Below are 16,452 nucleotides of genomic sequence, written 5' to 3' on the forward strand. Positions count from 1 at the left end.
AAGTGTCGTTCTTTTGTTCAAACCCCAATTATGGTACAAAGCCCAATTACCCAATCTTAATATTTTTAGCCCAACATCATGATTACTTCGTCTTAAATAAGCATAATAATAACTTAGCTACGAGACATTAAATTAAAAATAACATTAACCATAACTTACAGTGATTAAAAATAGCGTAGTGTTACACGGACAGAATTTCGACTTACACCCTTACAACATTCGCTAACATACCCTTATTATTAGAATTAAAATTAAAATTAAAATTAAAATTATATAATATATATATACATATATATATATATATATATATATATATATATATATATATATATATATATATATATATATATATATATATATGTTTACGTATGAATAAGAAGAAGAAAAGATGGATGTATGATGAACCAAAGCTGCGAATTTATAGGCCTGTGGGCTGGATTTCAGGGCCATGCGATCGCATGGCTTTTGTGCCTCCAGGCCATGCGATCGCATGGGGGTAGGTAGCAGCTCACATATTTTTGTTTCTTTGCTTGTCGACGTTTTAATAAATAAATATAATATATAAATAATTATAAGAATTATTTAAATATTATTTTATATTTATGTGCATAGTTGACTTGTAATTTTTAGTCCGTTGCGTCGAGCATTGAGAGTTGACTTTGGTCCCGGTTCCGGATTTTCGAACGTCCTTGCGTATAATTTAATATCTTGTACTTTGCGTTTTGCATCTTGTACTCTTGTAATTTTGAGACGTTTCTTATCAATAATTTGAACCACTTTGATTGTACTTTGTACTTTTGAGCTTTTTGGTCGTTTGCGTCTTCAATTCGTCGAATCTGTCTTTTGTCTTCACCTTTTATTATTTAAACGAATATCACTTGTAAATAGAACAATTGCAACTAAAAGTTTGTCTTTCTTTAGGGATAATGCTATGAAATATATGTTCGTTTTTAGCATTATCAAATATTCCCACATTTGAGCGTTGCTTGTCCTCAAGCAATATAGTCTTGAAATAAAAATACTAGAATCACTTCTTTATTCTTCACACTTTGTACATCAGTGATTTCTATACGGCGGTATAAATAATTGTAGTAACGATGTGGTTTACAGTCCCACATGACTATAAAAATTTAGATCCATTAAGGAAATTGGATCTTTATGAAAATATTTGATCTTTTGAAAATTAAATCTAGCTTTTACCCTAGATAAGTTTTCCGGAATAACCCTTCACCGGTGTTTGCAAATTATTTTTGTGGGTTTGGTGGGTTTCATATTTGAAAATTTTAGCTCAAAACTTGTGGTTTTGTGTCACCCACTTGCTAACCTTGTATTAGGAAAGCAACACGTCCAGTATACTTGCTCCGTATATTACCTTTCGGTAAACTACCGTTCGGTTGTAAAGGAAGCGTTGAACAAGCAACTGTTAAGGCAATGTCCCCTGACATGCTTTTAATTATGGTCTATAACGTGTCGGATGCAATTACTATCCTTTGTAGGAGCAATAGTAAAGCTCACCCTTATAATTTTTCTTCGGTCTGGCACAAGGTCCTGTCTTTGACCATGCTATGCAACCACCGTTCTTATGGTTGACACCCGATTTGGTTCAGGTGACCTAATGAATTCTAGGTGAATTCTCAGGATTTTACGTTCAACGGTAATGAACGCATTGAAAATGGGTTTTCAGAAAACAAATCGGTTTTATTTTTGATCAAAATATTTTCTCGTTCAAGCTCGAGTTTAGATATCATCGAATTCCATGAGTTTGTAATTCTCAATCTTTAAGGTCAATCTCAAGGATTGAGTAATATCAGGCTTAAAAGCTGATTTTTGATCTTTAAGGAGATTATCCTTTCTGGGGATCTGATTCATTAGTCTTATCAAGCTAATTTGCACGGCGCCCTCCCCATTTTACGAGACAGATCCTCTCATGGTTAGGATAAGTCTGACCACTTGGCGACCCTGTTTGATGCTGAGGTCCATGGATTTCCTGCTAATTTTAGAGATGACTTTTCTAGATTTTTCGTCAACCTACAGCTGGTCTGGACGATAACTTCATGACCTAAATCAAGAAGCGCGTGTCTTTTTCGGAAGACTTTACTTCCTTTTAATGATGGAATTGATTCATCGTGTAAATCCATCTTTCTTTCAAATATATTAAAATAAATTGGGTAAAACTATTTAGATTAGTCCAAAGCAAAAGTATCTTCAGTTATTTGTACAAAAATATGTGATATATGTTTTAAATAACTTGGTAAATTTTTCCCCACTTGGCTTTTATTTTCTTTTATTTGCCTTTTTATTGTCCTCTATTCCATTTTAAATGAATTCTTAACATTTTAGTTTGTTTCTCAATTTATGTCCTTTCCAAGGTAACAATAATTTTGGTGTTAACACCTAGTTTTATCGTTCATAATTATGTATAAACATTATTTTGAGTTCATTTAATTGAAAATTTTGAAAATTTTTACTAGAATTGGGTAGTCAGTATATAAGACTAGGGCTGTTCTTTATTATTAGAGAGCACTAGATTCTAATACAACTACTGCTTTACTAGTATTTTTAATGGTAACCAAGTGTATAAGTTTAAAATTTTAAAAATCCGAAAGAATTTAACCCCTTCCCACACTTAAGATCTTGCAATGCCCTCATTTGTAAGAAATCAGTAACAATTTAAATTATTGAGGGTGATTAGCGTAGAAAAATGATTAAATTTTACCAAGGTTTCCAAACATATTGGCGTTTATTTGCTGAATGATAAATGGTGCACATCATTTGTTCATTCCGTCTTGTTGTTACATCATATTTGTTTTTCATTTTGTCGGCAAAATTAGTAGCTTTTGCTGAACTTAATGTCAGTCTTTGAAAATGCGTTGTTTTACCCTGTTGTGTACAATTGACAATATACATACATACAAATATAAACAAGCATTGTAATTTGAAATGTGACTTAAAATCCCACTTTCAAATCAAATATGAAATACTAGTACCAAATAATAAAAATATTAAACAATACATTAATGTATCAAAATATAATGTGTTTAAACATAAATAAACCGAAATAATAAAAATTAAAAATCATATAAATTACCAACCGGAACTAAATCAATCTGGATAGGGGTTCCAGTTCATGTCATCGTCCGGGTTCCATGGTTGGTGATAGGTGTACTGGTAGGCTTGGTTAGGGTCGTAGAGAGTATAAGGTGATCTCATCTCGGGCTGGTGTTGAGGATAGTAAGCGGGTCGGGTCGGAACGTAGTGATCCTGAGGTGACAGCCAGCTCATAATCTGACGCTGATGATAGTCCCATCTATCATGCTGTCATTGCCTGGAATGCTCGTAATCATTCCGGGCTTGCCACTGCTCCATCCGACGAAATCTCTCCGCGTTTGTCATATCTACCTCCTCTACACGCTGGTAGACATCAGTCATAGCCACCAGAATGACATCCCTAATGTCATCTGCTTCCTCCATCTCCTCATCTGAGCCTCTCTCTACCTGAGGATGACTACCTACATAGGGTATTTCGTGGTTGCGTCTACTCTTTAATACCTTAGCACCCGCATAAACTCTCAATCCTAAAAGCTCAACCTGTTCCCTACATTTCAAAAGTGGACCCCTTGGTTCTTATCTACACCTAAATACTCTCCAATGAGAGTAACAAAAATACCTCCTCCTATAATCCCCCTTCCTGTATTCCTTCAACCATCTTAGATAAATAAAAACCAACACAGTAAGGGATATTAACAAAGCCTCTTGGGTCTCGAATACACTTTAGGTAAAATAAATCATGTAAGGTCAATTTTTCCTTGTTGTGACCTCTCTGTGTAATCGAGTTAGCCAAAAATCTATGAATTATACGAAGCTCAGCTCTGTTAATATGTAAGTAGGTATGTGTTCCTCCCCGCTAAAAACATTATAATCAGACATACGCCTCCAAACGGCGTTCGCGTCAAAATTCCTATCTACCCTTTCACCACGATAAATCAAATTCATACAATCGGGTAGTAGTAATTCAGCGGGCGTATATATCTGTAATGCCCTGGCCATGTCCAGCATGGACATCCTGTACATCCTACCGCCTAGTATAAACCTAAGAAAACTTCTATCATCTAATCTATCTACATCCACATTTAATTCTATAGTACTCATCAGCTCAACACACCATTCCTTATATACAGGTCTACGAATGGTGAATAGACGTTCCCAATCGGTAAAAGAAGAACTGCCATACCTTTGAATCAGATGCTCCCTAACACGGTCAGCTAGTTGGACCCTTTCCAAAGGATCCCAATCAATTACCCTAGGCACCTCTACATCTTTCGTTATTAATTTGAATTTATTACTTTGATATGCCGGGTAATCTCTCCATCGTCTATCGAATCTCAGATTAGGATGCAACGTGTGTTCAGGAATCGTTGGGTATTCTACAGGTGGATGCATCAGAAATACTATGAATTCATTAACAAAGTGTAGCGGATCATAATAAGGTACATGTTGATCAGGCTGATGTTGTTGTTCCTGTTGTTGTTCTGGTTCGGGTTCTGGTTCTTGAGCAGGTCGTCTAGATGATAATGATGATGAACCTCCAGTATCGGCTCTCTGCAAAACACATTAAACACAAAATTTGTGCATCCAAATATGCATTAGTGTTAGCAAAATAACAACTTAAAACAATCACAATAACATGTTCAATCAAAATTAAACTTATACACATTTTCACAATTTTTTACAATTCTACATTTTTTCAAATAAACACATATGAAAATATATACAAAGTTCATAAGCATTTAACTCAAATAACATGTCAAAACAGTCATTACTAGTAATTAAACATGTCTCAAATGGCAATTATATCAAATTAATCAAGTTCATGAATTTTAGACTTAAAAAGTCTACTTTAATCTCCAAAAATCATGTTTAGGATCAAAGTTTGAATCATTTAACTACCTAAACATGTTACACTACTCAATTTAGTAATAATTCATGACAAAAATCGGCCATAACCTGTTTATATCAAAAAGCCCCAAATTGCTCAAGAACACAAACTCTAGATTTCTAAAAATTTTGAAGTTTTTGGCTTCAAATCATGTTAAATAGCATCAATCTAGATTATACATGCATAAAATACTAACAATTTAACTCTAATTACACTATAAATTAACAAAATCAAATTATAAAAAATATAGCTCAAGAACACTTAAAATCAAATTTAAAGAGATTTAGGGGTGAAATTGTTACCCTTTTTGATAAACTCCTTATCAAATTCATGTTTAGAGCGGATTGTAGCGAGAAATTTGGTTGAATTTAGTGAAAATTTGATGAAAATTGAGAGGTTTTGGGGTGTATGTTCATGTATATGTATGTGTTTTGTGTGAAGAACAGACTCGCTGGTCTATTTGTTTCTGGCCAAAAATCCAGGTCCATGCGATCGCATGGCTGCAAAGGCCAAACTCCATGCGATCGCATGGAGTCCGGATACAGTGACTTTAGCTTTTTATATATATATATATATATATATATATATATATATATATATATATATATATATATATATATATATATAAAAATCTTATACTTAATAAAACAAAAAATTAATAAAATTTTAAAAATTTGTTTCTTTTTAGGATGAGGGCGTTTCGGATCGATGTCCTAGTCCGTCCCTCGACAAAATTTTAAAATTTGTCAATTCAAAGCTTAGTTTTAAAAGCAAAGATTTTTGGGTTTTTTTTAAATGTTTTTGGCATACTTTAGTTCAATAAGATTAAAAATAATGATAATAAAAGTTATCGTCCCTCCCTTGGGTAGAGCAATTTCGGTTCAACGACCTAGTCTTCAACTCTCGACGAATTTTAAAAATCAAATTTTTAACTTAACGAAATAAAGTAAATTTTTGTTTTTAAATTCACACCAAACTTAAATTTAAAATGCATAAAATTAAAAATTCATATTATTAATAAAAATTCACACCAAACTTATATTATATTTTTGTTTTTATATATACAAACTTATATTAAAAATATTAATTTTTCAAATATTTACAATTTTAAATATATTGATTTAAAAAGTTTACAATATTATTTTAATATTAATTTTAAAAACAAAGTAAAAATAAAATTAAAAATCTTTTTGGTCTTTTATCCCACTTTAATCAATCAAACATTATCAAAAATATACGCTCCTCTTTTCGGTAAAGTAATTTCGGTTCAACGACCTAATTTAACTCATGACGAATTTTTGAAATATTTTGGGTTGATTGATTAAAGATATTTATACCTTAAGAATAAACGGTAAATTTCGCAGTGATGTAATAAATTTTTGTATGATATCAATAATTTCGGTCGTAAAACCTAATTTTATTGAGTACCAATTTAATACTTTATAGCGAACAATTTAGCGTTTATTATCAAAAGGTTAAAAACAATAAAAATAAAAATTGAAAACTGTACAAACTTACCTGTGAAATAGAATTCTTAGTGACCTGTTTTAGCCCACTCATAAGATAGTCAGACTAATTGGTTTTCCATAGCTACATAGGCGTAACCTCGAGCATTTAATGTTTTTTCTTCTAAACATATGAACGGTCCGTCTCTGCATAAAGTAACAAATTCGATATTGGAATATGTCTGATTCGTCGAACATTTTCCTTCGTGTGACCATTTTCCGCATTTGTGACATCTTTCAAGGTGTCGTGCTCTTCTTTTCGCTGCGGATTTTGATTTTCCTTTACCAAATTGTAACTTATTATTTTCGTTTCTGGATTCTTTTCTTACTCCGTCCAATTTACCTCTGATTAATGATACTATTTCACTTGGAAGGGTGTCATTATTACGTTTAGTGATCAAAGCGTGTAGCATTAGACCATGGTTTAGTTCACAGGAAGTCTTCATCTCGTAAAACCTAAAAAAAATAAAAATTCAGAATGGGGGGAGAAGACTAGTTCTTTAGAGTCTGCTAGAGAAAGACCATTCGGGTTCCATTTTCGAGAACTATACGAAAACAGAAAATCTAACTCTAACAGAAATACATATTACCCTAAAAAGATTCAATTCTCTCCACAGTTAGTTGAAATTGTGATTAACGTTATTTTCAATTGGATATCAACAACTTGTATATCTCTGACTTTTACTTCAATCCATTTGTTGATTTCCTCCGTAACTTTCACAAATTCAACTAACATCGCCTTTTATTTTGGCGATAAATTGGATATTAATCGGTTACATAACTTAAAGTTTCCCTTAATCTTAGCATCGTGAATCCGTTTATAAAGTTTCTTCGTTGAACTGTTAAAAACGGGTTCATCTAATTTCTTATCATCAACGGGGTTCTTTGTGATCGGATCATCATTAAGTTTTTCTTCATCTTCCCCATACTTATGCGTTTTTATTGGTCTAACAGTTTTGGTTGGTGGAGATCTAAACTTTCGATTCACAAAGGTGATTGATTTATCACCATCCCTAAGTGTCATTCTACCTTCTCTTACTTCAATGAATGCCTCGGTGGTTGCTAAAAATGGACGACCTAAAATTAGAGGAATATCAAGGTTTTCCTCCATATTAATCACTATGAAGTTTGCAACAAAGGTCAAACTTCCCACGTTAACAAGTAAATTATTTGCTATTCCAACCGGGTGTTTAATGGTTAGGTCAAATGATTGAACACCTATTTTGGTTAATTTTAATTTACCCATACCTAATCTTTTGTATAAGGAAAGAGGCATAATATTTGCACTTGCTCCCAAATCTGCGAGTCCATTATATACAGCACCATCATTAAGCAAGCAAGAAATGATAAATTCACCCGGGTCTCCTGCTTTAGTAAGCCGAGTTGGTTTGTAAACCTTTTTCGGGTGTTCTTTTCTTGGTTCTTTCACTTCTATTTGAACTTCTTGTTCACATTTTTCTTCGTTTCTTGGAATGGGAGGTTTGTATAAGAATTCTTCTTCATCACTCCAATTTAAATCCTCCCTATTTTCCAATTTTGATTTTTCATATGTTGTTGATAACATATTTATGTTTTCATTTTGAAGGTTTTCTTGGGTGGTGAAATTATGATTGACTTCATTGTCAACTTTCATCGGACCATGTATGTAATGTTTAACTCTGTGACCATTAACTTTAAATTCAATCCCATTTGAATTTATTAACTCTACTGTTTCGTATGGGAAAACTCTTTTGACTATAAATGGTCCAGACCATCTTGATTTCAATTTTCCAGGAAATAGCTTGAATCGTGAATTGAAAAGAAGAATTTTGTCTCCTTCTTTGAATTCTTTTGAACTTCTGATTCTTTTATCATGCCATTTCTTCATTCTTTCCTTATAGATTAACGAATTTTCGTAGGATTCATGTCTTAATTCTTCTAATTCGTTTAGTTGACTTAATCGTAGACGTCCGGCTTCATGTAAATCAAGATTACATGTCTTCAAAGCCCAAAATGCTTTGTGTTCAATTTCTAGTGGAAGATGACATGCTTTTCCGTAAATGAGTTTAAAAGGTGTGGTTCCAATTGGAGTTTTGTAGGCTGTTCTAAAAGTCCAGAGTGCATCCTCCAATTTAATGGACCATTCCTTCAGATTTGATCCTACGGTTTTCTCTAGAATACGTTTTAAAGCTCGGTTGGTATTTTCAACTTGTCCATTTGTTTGTGGATGATAAGCAGTGGAGATTTTATGAGTTACTCCATATCTTTTGAGAACTTTCTCAAGTTGATTATTACAAAAATGAGTACCCCGATCACTTATTAAAGCTTTCGGTGTTCCGAACCTTGCAAAAAGACGTTTTAAAAAGTTGACTACAACTCGTGCATCATTAGTTGGGAGAGCTTGTGCTTCCGTCCATTTAAATACATAATCAATGGCAACGAGAATGTAGAGATTATTATAAGATTTTGGAAATGGACCCATAAAGTCAATACCCCAAATGTCAAATACTTCACATACTTGAATGATATTTTGTGGCATTTCATCACGTTGACTTATTTTTCCGGCCCTTTGACAAGGATCACAGGATTTGCAAAGAAGGTGTGTGTCTTTGAAAATTGTAGGCCAATAGAATCCAGCATCGTAAACTTTTCTTACTGTAAGTTGAGGCCCATAATGCCCTCCTGTTGGTCCTGTGTGACAATGGTTTAAGATTTGACTAGCTTCGTCTCCGAATACACATCGGCGTATTATTCCATCGGGATAACTTTTAAACAAATGTGGATCTTCCCAGAAATAGTGTTTTATATCACTAAAGAATTTCTTTCATTTTTGGTACGATAATCCTTTTTCAAGGAATCCACATACTAAGTAGTTTGCATAGTCTGCAAACCATGGAATTTCATTATAATCTATCTTCAATAGATAGTCATCAGGAAAGTTGTCCTGTATGGCCGATTCATTTAGAACTTCTAATTCGGGATTTTCAAGACGAGAAAGATGATCAGCGGCGAGATTTTCTGCTCCCTTTTTATCTCAGATTTCAATATCGAACTCTTGTAAGAGTAAGATCCAACAGATTAATCGTGGCTTGGCATCTTATTTTGAAAATAGGTATCTAAGAGCAGAATGGTCGGTATAGACCACCGTTTTTGCTAGAACGAGATATGAACGAAATTTGTCAAAAGCAAAGACAATAACAAGGAATTCTTTTTCAGTAGTTGTATAATTTGTTTGTGCTCCTTGTAACGTCTTACTAGCATAATATATAGGTTGAAATCGTTTTTCAATCCTTTGTCCTAAAACGGCTCCCATTGCAAAATCACTTGCATCGCACATTATTTCAAACGGTAGATTCCAATTTGGAGTTATCATGATTGGCGCATTAGTGAGTTTCTCTTTAAGAATATTAAAAGATTTGATGCATTCATCTGAAAAGATGAATGGAGCATCCTTTTCTAGGAGTTTATTCATAGGAGTGGCAATTTTAGAAAAATCTTTTATGAAACGTCGGTAAAAATCGGCATGCCCTAGAAAACTCCTAACTCCTCTAACATTGGTGGGATGTGGAAGTTTAGCAATTACATCTACTTTAGCTCTATCCACTTCAATTCCTTCATTTGAAATTTTATGACCAAGAACGATGGCTTCTTTAACCATGAAATAACATTTCTCCTAATTAAGTACTAGATTTGATTGTTCGCATCTAATAAGCATTCGTTCAAGATTAACTAGACATGATTCAAATGTATCACCGAAGACTGAAAAGTCATCCATGAAAACTTCCATGCATTCTTCTATCATGTCGTGAAAAATCGCCATCATGCACCTTTGAAAGATTGCAGGGGCGTTGCAAAGTCCAAATGGCATGCGTTTGTAAGCAAAAGTACCATAAGGGCACGTAAATGTGGTTTTCTCTTGGTCCTCGGGTGCTATTGAAATTTGAAAATATCCGGAAAAACCATCAAGAAAACAATAGTAACTATTTCCGGCTAATCTTTTCAACATTTGATCAATGAAAGGTAAGGGAAAGTGATCTTTTCTGGTGGCGTCATTTAATTTTCTATAATCAATACAAACACGCCATCCTGTTACAGTCCTAGTAGGGAGAAGCTCATTTTTCTCATTTGTGATGACAGTCATGCCACCCTTCTTAGGTACGCATTGAACTGGGCTTACCCATGGACTATCAGAGATTGGATAAATTAAACCTGCATCAAGTAGTTTAATAATTTCTTTCTTAACAACATCTTGCATATTAGGATTTAGTCTTCGTTGGCGTTGCACATACATTTTATGACCTTCTTCCATAAGGATTTTATGTGTGCAATACGAAGGACTTATTCATTTAATATCATGAATCTTCCATGCAATAGCTGGTTTATGAGCTTTCAACACAGAAATGAGTTGAGATTTTACATTTTCAGTAAGAGAAGACGATATTATTACAGGTAATTCAGATTCACCATGTAAATAAGCATATTCCAAATGGTTTGGAAGTGGCTTTAACTCTAATGTCGGTGGTTCTTCTATCGATGATTTGTATCGATATATGTCTTCCTCTTTTAGCATTTGAATTTCTTCTGTTTTTGGTTCATATCCATTAGCCATAAGTGTAGCTATCATTTCAGTTTCATCAATTGGTTCAGTACTTTCTCCTAAAGAACATTCTCCTGTTCCTTGTAATTCTGGAAATTCTTCTAACAATTCTGTATGTGATTCTATAGTTTGAATATAATAACATGTATCATCTGCAGATTGCGGTTGTTGCATGGCTCTATCAACTGAAAAGGTAACACTCTCGTCCTCTATACTTAGGGTCAGTTTCTTACCAAACACGTCTATTATTGCTTTGGCTGTGTTTAAGAATGGTCTTCCTAATATGAGAGGTACTCAAGAATCTTCTTCCATGTCCAGAATAACAAAATCTACTGGAAATACTAAAGTTCCAACTTTAACTAGCATATTCTCCATTATCCCTCTAGGATATTTTACTGATCTATCGGCTAGTTGTATGCTTATTCGTGTTGGTTTAAATTCTCCAAGGTCTAGTTTAGCGTATAATGAATATGGCATTAGATTTATACTAGCACCTAAGTCTGCCAATGCTTCTATTGAACTAAGACTACCCAAAAAACATGGAATTGTGAAACTTCCTGGATCTGATAATTTTTCTGGTATCTTATTCAATAGCACTGCTGAACAATTAGCATTCATAGTAACAGCCGAGAGTTCTTCCATTTTCTTTCTATTTGTGATTAGATCTTTCAAGAATTTAGCATATCTAGGCATTCCTGAAATCACATCAATGAAAGGAAGATTTACATTAATCTGTTTAAACATATCCAAGAATTTGGATTAGTCGGCTTCAAGTCTCTCTTTTCTCATTTTACTTGGGTAAGGAAGTGGTGGTTGGTATGGTTTAACATAAGGTTCAGCCTTAACTGTGTTATATTGTAACGACCCGGAAATTTCCGACCAAATTTAAACCCTAATCTCCATATGTTTCTGACACGATAAGCAAAATCTGTAATTTTGAGTCTCGAAAGTTTTGAAATCTATATTCGGATAATCAGTTACCCTTGACCAAGCCCGATGATTCACGAACAATTACTGTAGATAAAAATGAATATATATATTATATAAATTTGATATGTATAAGTGATGATATTATTATCATTAATAAAATTAATATTAGTATAATAAGATTATTATTATTATTTATCATATTGTTATCATTATTGTATATATGTGTGTATATAATAATTTGAAAATAAATATATATATATATATAAGTGCATAAATAATAATTAGAGGTATTAAATAAAGTATTATATGATTTAATGTTTTGAACTAATAATTAAATTGTTAGTTAATACACATTTATGTAAATATAATGTAATTCGAAAATTAACTGATTTAATTTTTATTTAATGATTCTGAATTGTGAACGATTCTTACACAACAATAACGACTAACATAAATAAATAAAAAATTAGGATGTTTCAGTGTACTTTTAGTCCGCCACTGACTATCAACGGAACACGAATTAATAAACAGTACATAAGTGTCGTTAGACTAATTGTAATCAAACCCGTATTATTGAATGATGATTGATAATTACTGTGTGCTTTTTGATTTATAAAATCCATCTGTCTCAAACTTATAATATATATATGCTACAAATATTCGATCAACTAATTGAACTTCACTCCTCTCCTTTCTTTTTGGTGACAACCGAACACCACCATCATCCCCGACATCAAGCCACCATCGGCACCACTCTACACCACCATGAACTGCCACTTTAGTTTTCAAACAACTATACAAACCCATCACCAAGTAACTCATCGTTTATGTTTTCTATCACTTGCTCGAAACCACCTATTTTCCATACCCGTTCCTATTTCTTCGACCACCACCACGTGTGCTATTGTTTCTTGTTTTGACGAGCAAGAACAACCCGGCTACTCCATCTCCACACCCATATGCTCGATCACTTTCCAAAATCATACTTGTTTCATTAACGAACAACCCAACAAAACATAATAAAATACCACCTTCGATTATCACTAGTCAGCTACTCCAAATTTTCTGTTTTTCTTACTCAATGAAATCCACACGCCACCCGTTTCTACTACTACTTATGTGTTTCTGTTTTTCTGATCAATCTTAAATCGCCACAACCAATACAACACCTTTAAGAAAACCCGATCATTGGACAACCACTATAATCGTTTTGTTCTTCTATAGCCAAATTGAAACCCACTTGAAACTTTCGCCACCTATCACCGTCACCACCTACTCTTCATTGTTTCTATTACCCAACCGCCACCTTGTTGTCCTATTGCTACTCTCCGTTTTCTACTAGTCGTCGGTCCAAACCACCACGAAAATCTACTGCACACCACAACTATTGCTACACCCAATTTATGTTTCTTTTTCGCTGTGAAACACACCGGAATACCACCAATATTCTAAATTTTCTTTTATATTCATGGCTGCTATGGAAGATTTATTTTCACTATCGAGAGAAACCACAATAGCCACATTGAAATCTAGTTTATGGTTTGTAGTTATATAATAATGAAAAGCTCGTGTGCGTGTTCTTTTTCTATAATGGCGGCCGACCAAGTTGTTGTAAGAATAATATATTTTTTTTTTATGAAGATATTATGAGTGATGAACAAGTGGGAAGGCACGCGTATTTTTTTTTGTTTCCTTTCTTTGTTTCTTGCTTGACAACTGGCCGTAAATAAAATTCCCTCAAGACAAAGCAAAAGCCATTTGGTCGAGTGGTGCTAATGGGCCGTATAGTTGGGCCATGGCCTGTTTAGGTTTCTGTTGGGCTGAAGGTATGTTACAGTTGCTGTTGGGCTGCGACTAGTTTCGTGTATCGGTGTTTTATCAAACGACAAACCTGCAACACGGATTGTTTTACAGCTACAAAAATATATACGAATCTTTTTCCCTCAGAATTCACGATGAACAACAATTTGATGATGAAGGTACACGAGGATGAGATGATAATGAGATGTTTATGATTATGATGATAACTAGATGATGATTAGGGTTGTGATTACGATCGAGGGTTTAGTGGTTATGGTCTTAACGCTTGTTGAGGATTGAATAACTACTAATGACGTTAGGATATTATGGATAGTTATATAAAACAGTTGGTTAATTCTCGGATATAATTATTGTTGCTGGGTTTTGATTTGAAGAAGAAAAGAAAAGACAGACTCATACGGTTTATCTATATTAGGATGGGATAAAAATTAGATACAATGAAATGGTTGAGTATGTCGCGGGTTAGTGAGAGTCTTAAGTTCGAGCCCGGTTTAAGGCAATTATTTTTAGAAAAGGCTTAAGGTAGTTTACTCATTTTAATTACTATTATTATTATCATTATTTTTTTATGATTTTTACTAATAATAATAAAATATTATAGTAAACAAAATTTAATAACATTAATGAATTAATTTTTTTTTATATTAATTAATTATTTCAAATATTGAAAACGAATATATTATCAATATAACTATATGTATACATATTAATCATTTTACAAAATAATTATATAATTAAAAATTTAATACATAAATAAAGTATATATATTTTAATTGGGATTTAGTATGGATATTATAACACTAATATTACATGTAATTATGTGATTATATGTTTTAATATATATAATTGATATAGGTTCGTGAATCCGAGGCCAACCCTATAATTGATCAATGGTGTTATATGTATTTTTACTACAAAATACAGTATGGTGAGTATATAGTCCCACTTTTAAACTTTAAATATTTCGGGATGAGAATACATGTATTTTATGTTTTACGTTATGGACACAAGTAACTGAAAAATATATTCTACGTTGAGTTGTACCACTGGCATACTTCCCTGTAGCTTGGTAACTAATATTTACAGCGGTATTGTAAACGCGAATCCTGTTGATAGATCTATCGGGCCTGACAACCCCAACCGGACTGGACGACCAGTATTTAACGGTTGCACAGTACTTCGTTTCGTGACTATACTTGGTACAGTGTAGTAAGATTTCATAATAAAGGGAATATGCGACGTGATTAAATGTTAAGTATGGTTACCAAGTGCTCAACCACTTAGAATATTTTTATTAAAATGTTTACATATGAAATCTTGTGGTCCATAGTTATTACGCTGCTAGCATCAAACCTATATATCTCACCAACTTTATGTTGACTTTTTAAAGCATGATATTCTCAGGTACAAGTTAAGTCTTCCGCTGTGCATTTACTCATGATAAGGACATTACTTGGAGTTGATCATCGCAATGGAACCAAATGTTGAAGATTTCGTCCAGGGGAATAAGGACGGGTCCTCACAGGTGGTATCAGAGCGGTGGTCTTAGCGAACCAGGTCTTGCATTAGTGTGTCTGACTAGTAGTTGTTAGGATACATTAGTGAGTCTGGACTTTGACCGTGTCTACATGTCATAAAGTTTTGCTTATCATTTCTAGTCGGAAACCATCTGCTTATCATCCTTAGGGAATTGCCTGCTCATTCATAAGTCTAGACACGTCTTACTGCATTTACTGCATTGATAGTGTATAGACAAAATTCATATCTTAGCGTATCTGTTACAATAGAATTGTCTGACACATGTCGTAAATTCCTCCGTAGTCTACGGAATCTTTAGTACTATATATATAGGTATTCTATGAAGTTAGAATATCATCCTATATTCAAAAATCGTTTTACCTCAAAGATCCTTTTCATCCACCAAATTGCCTCTTAGCGACGAACCTGAAGCACTTACCGACGAACCTGTTCGAGAAACCATTTTCGCTCTCATTTCTAGAGTATCTCGTCACGATTATATATTATCCTATATTTCAAATCTTACTCATCCGCTCGATTCAACCGTCAATCATCCCGACATAAGAAGTTAACGAACTACGCGCTCGTGTGACGGCTTTGGAAAACATGGTGCGAAGGTTATAAACACCAGCAGCAGCACCAGCAGCATAATCAGCACCACCATCATCAACGTCGACAGTACCCATATCACCTTAACCACAACTGCGTCGTAAACCTCAATATTACAATCTGTACCTCGGATATCAACATCACGCGCCTCAATATCACCATCTGTATTTCAAGTGCGATTTCGTTCTACATATCGTTCTACATCGAATATCTTCGTTTTACGTAACGTTTTACCTCATTTATCTTCGTTCGACATGGCAATTATGTAATCTTTAATGTTTTAGAGATTATGTAATCTAGTACTAATGATAAATCAAATGAGTTTAATATCTTATTGACTCATTAGATCCATGATTACATCCGAAGAAAATATATATGCAAGTATATTTTCATAAAGATTATAATTAAAAATTTCTTTCGTACAAACTATTAATGATGAAAATATTTTAACGGGTAGGTAGTACCGGAGGAATATTTAGATTTCACATTAATAAGTTATACTGTACATTCTTCGAGCCCGATGCAATGATCATTTACTATCCTATTTACAACCACCG

This window comes from Rutidosis leptorrhynchoides, chromosome 1, assembly GCF_046630445.1.
Source record: "Rutidosis leptorrhynchoides isolate AG116_Rl617_1_P2 chromosome 1, CSIRO_AGI_Rlap_v1, whole genome shotgun sequence".
Lineage (NCBI taxonomy): Eukaryota > Viridiplantae > Streptophyta > Magnoliopsida > Asterales > Asteraceae > Rutidosis > Rutidosis leptorrhynchoides.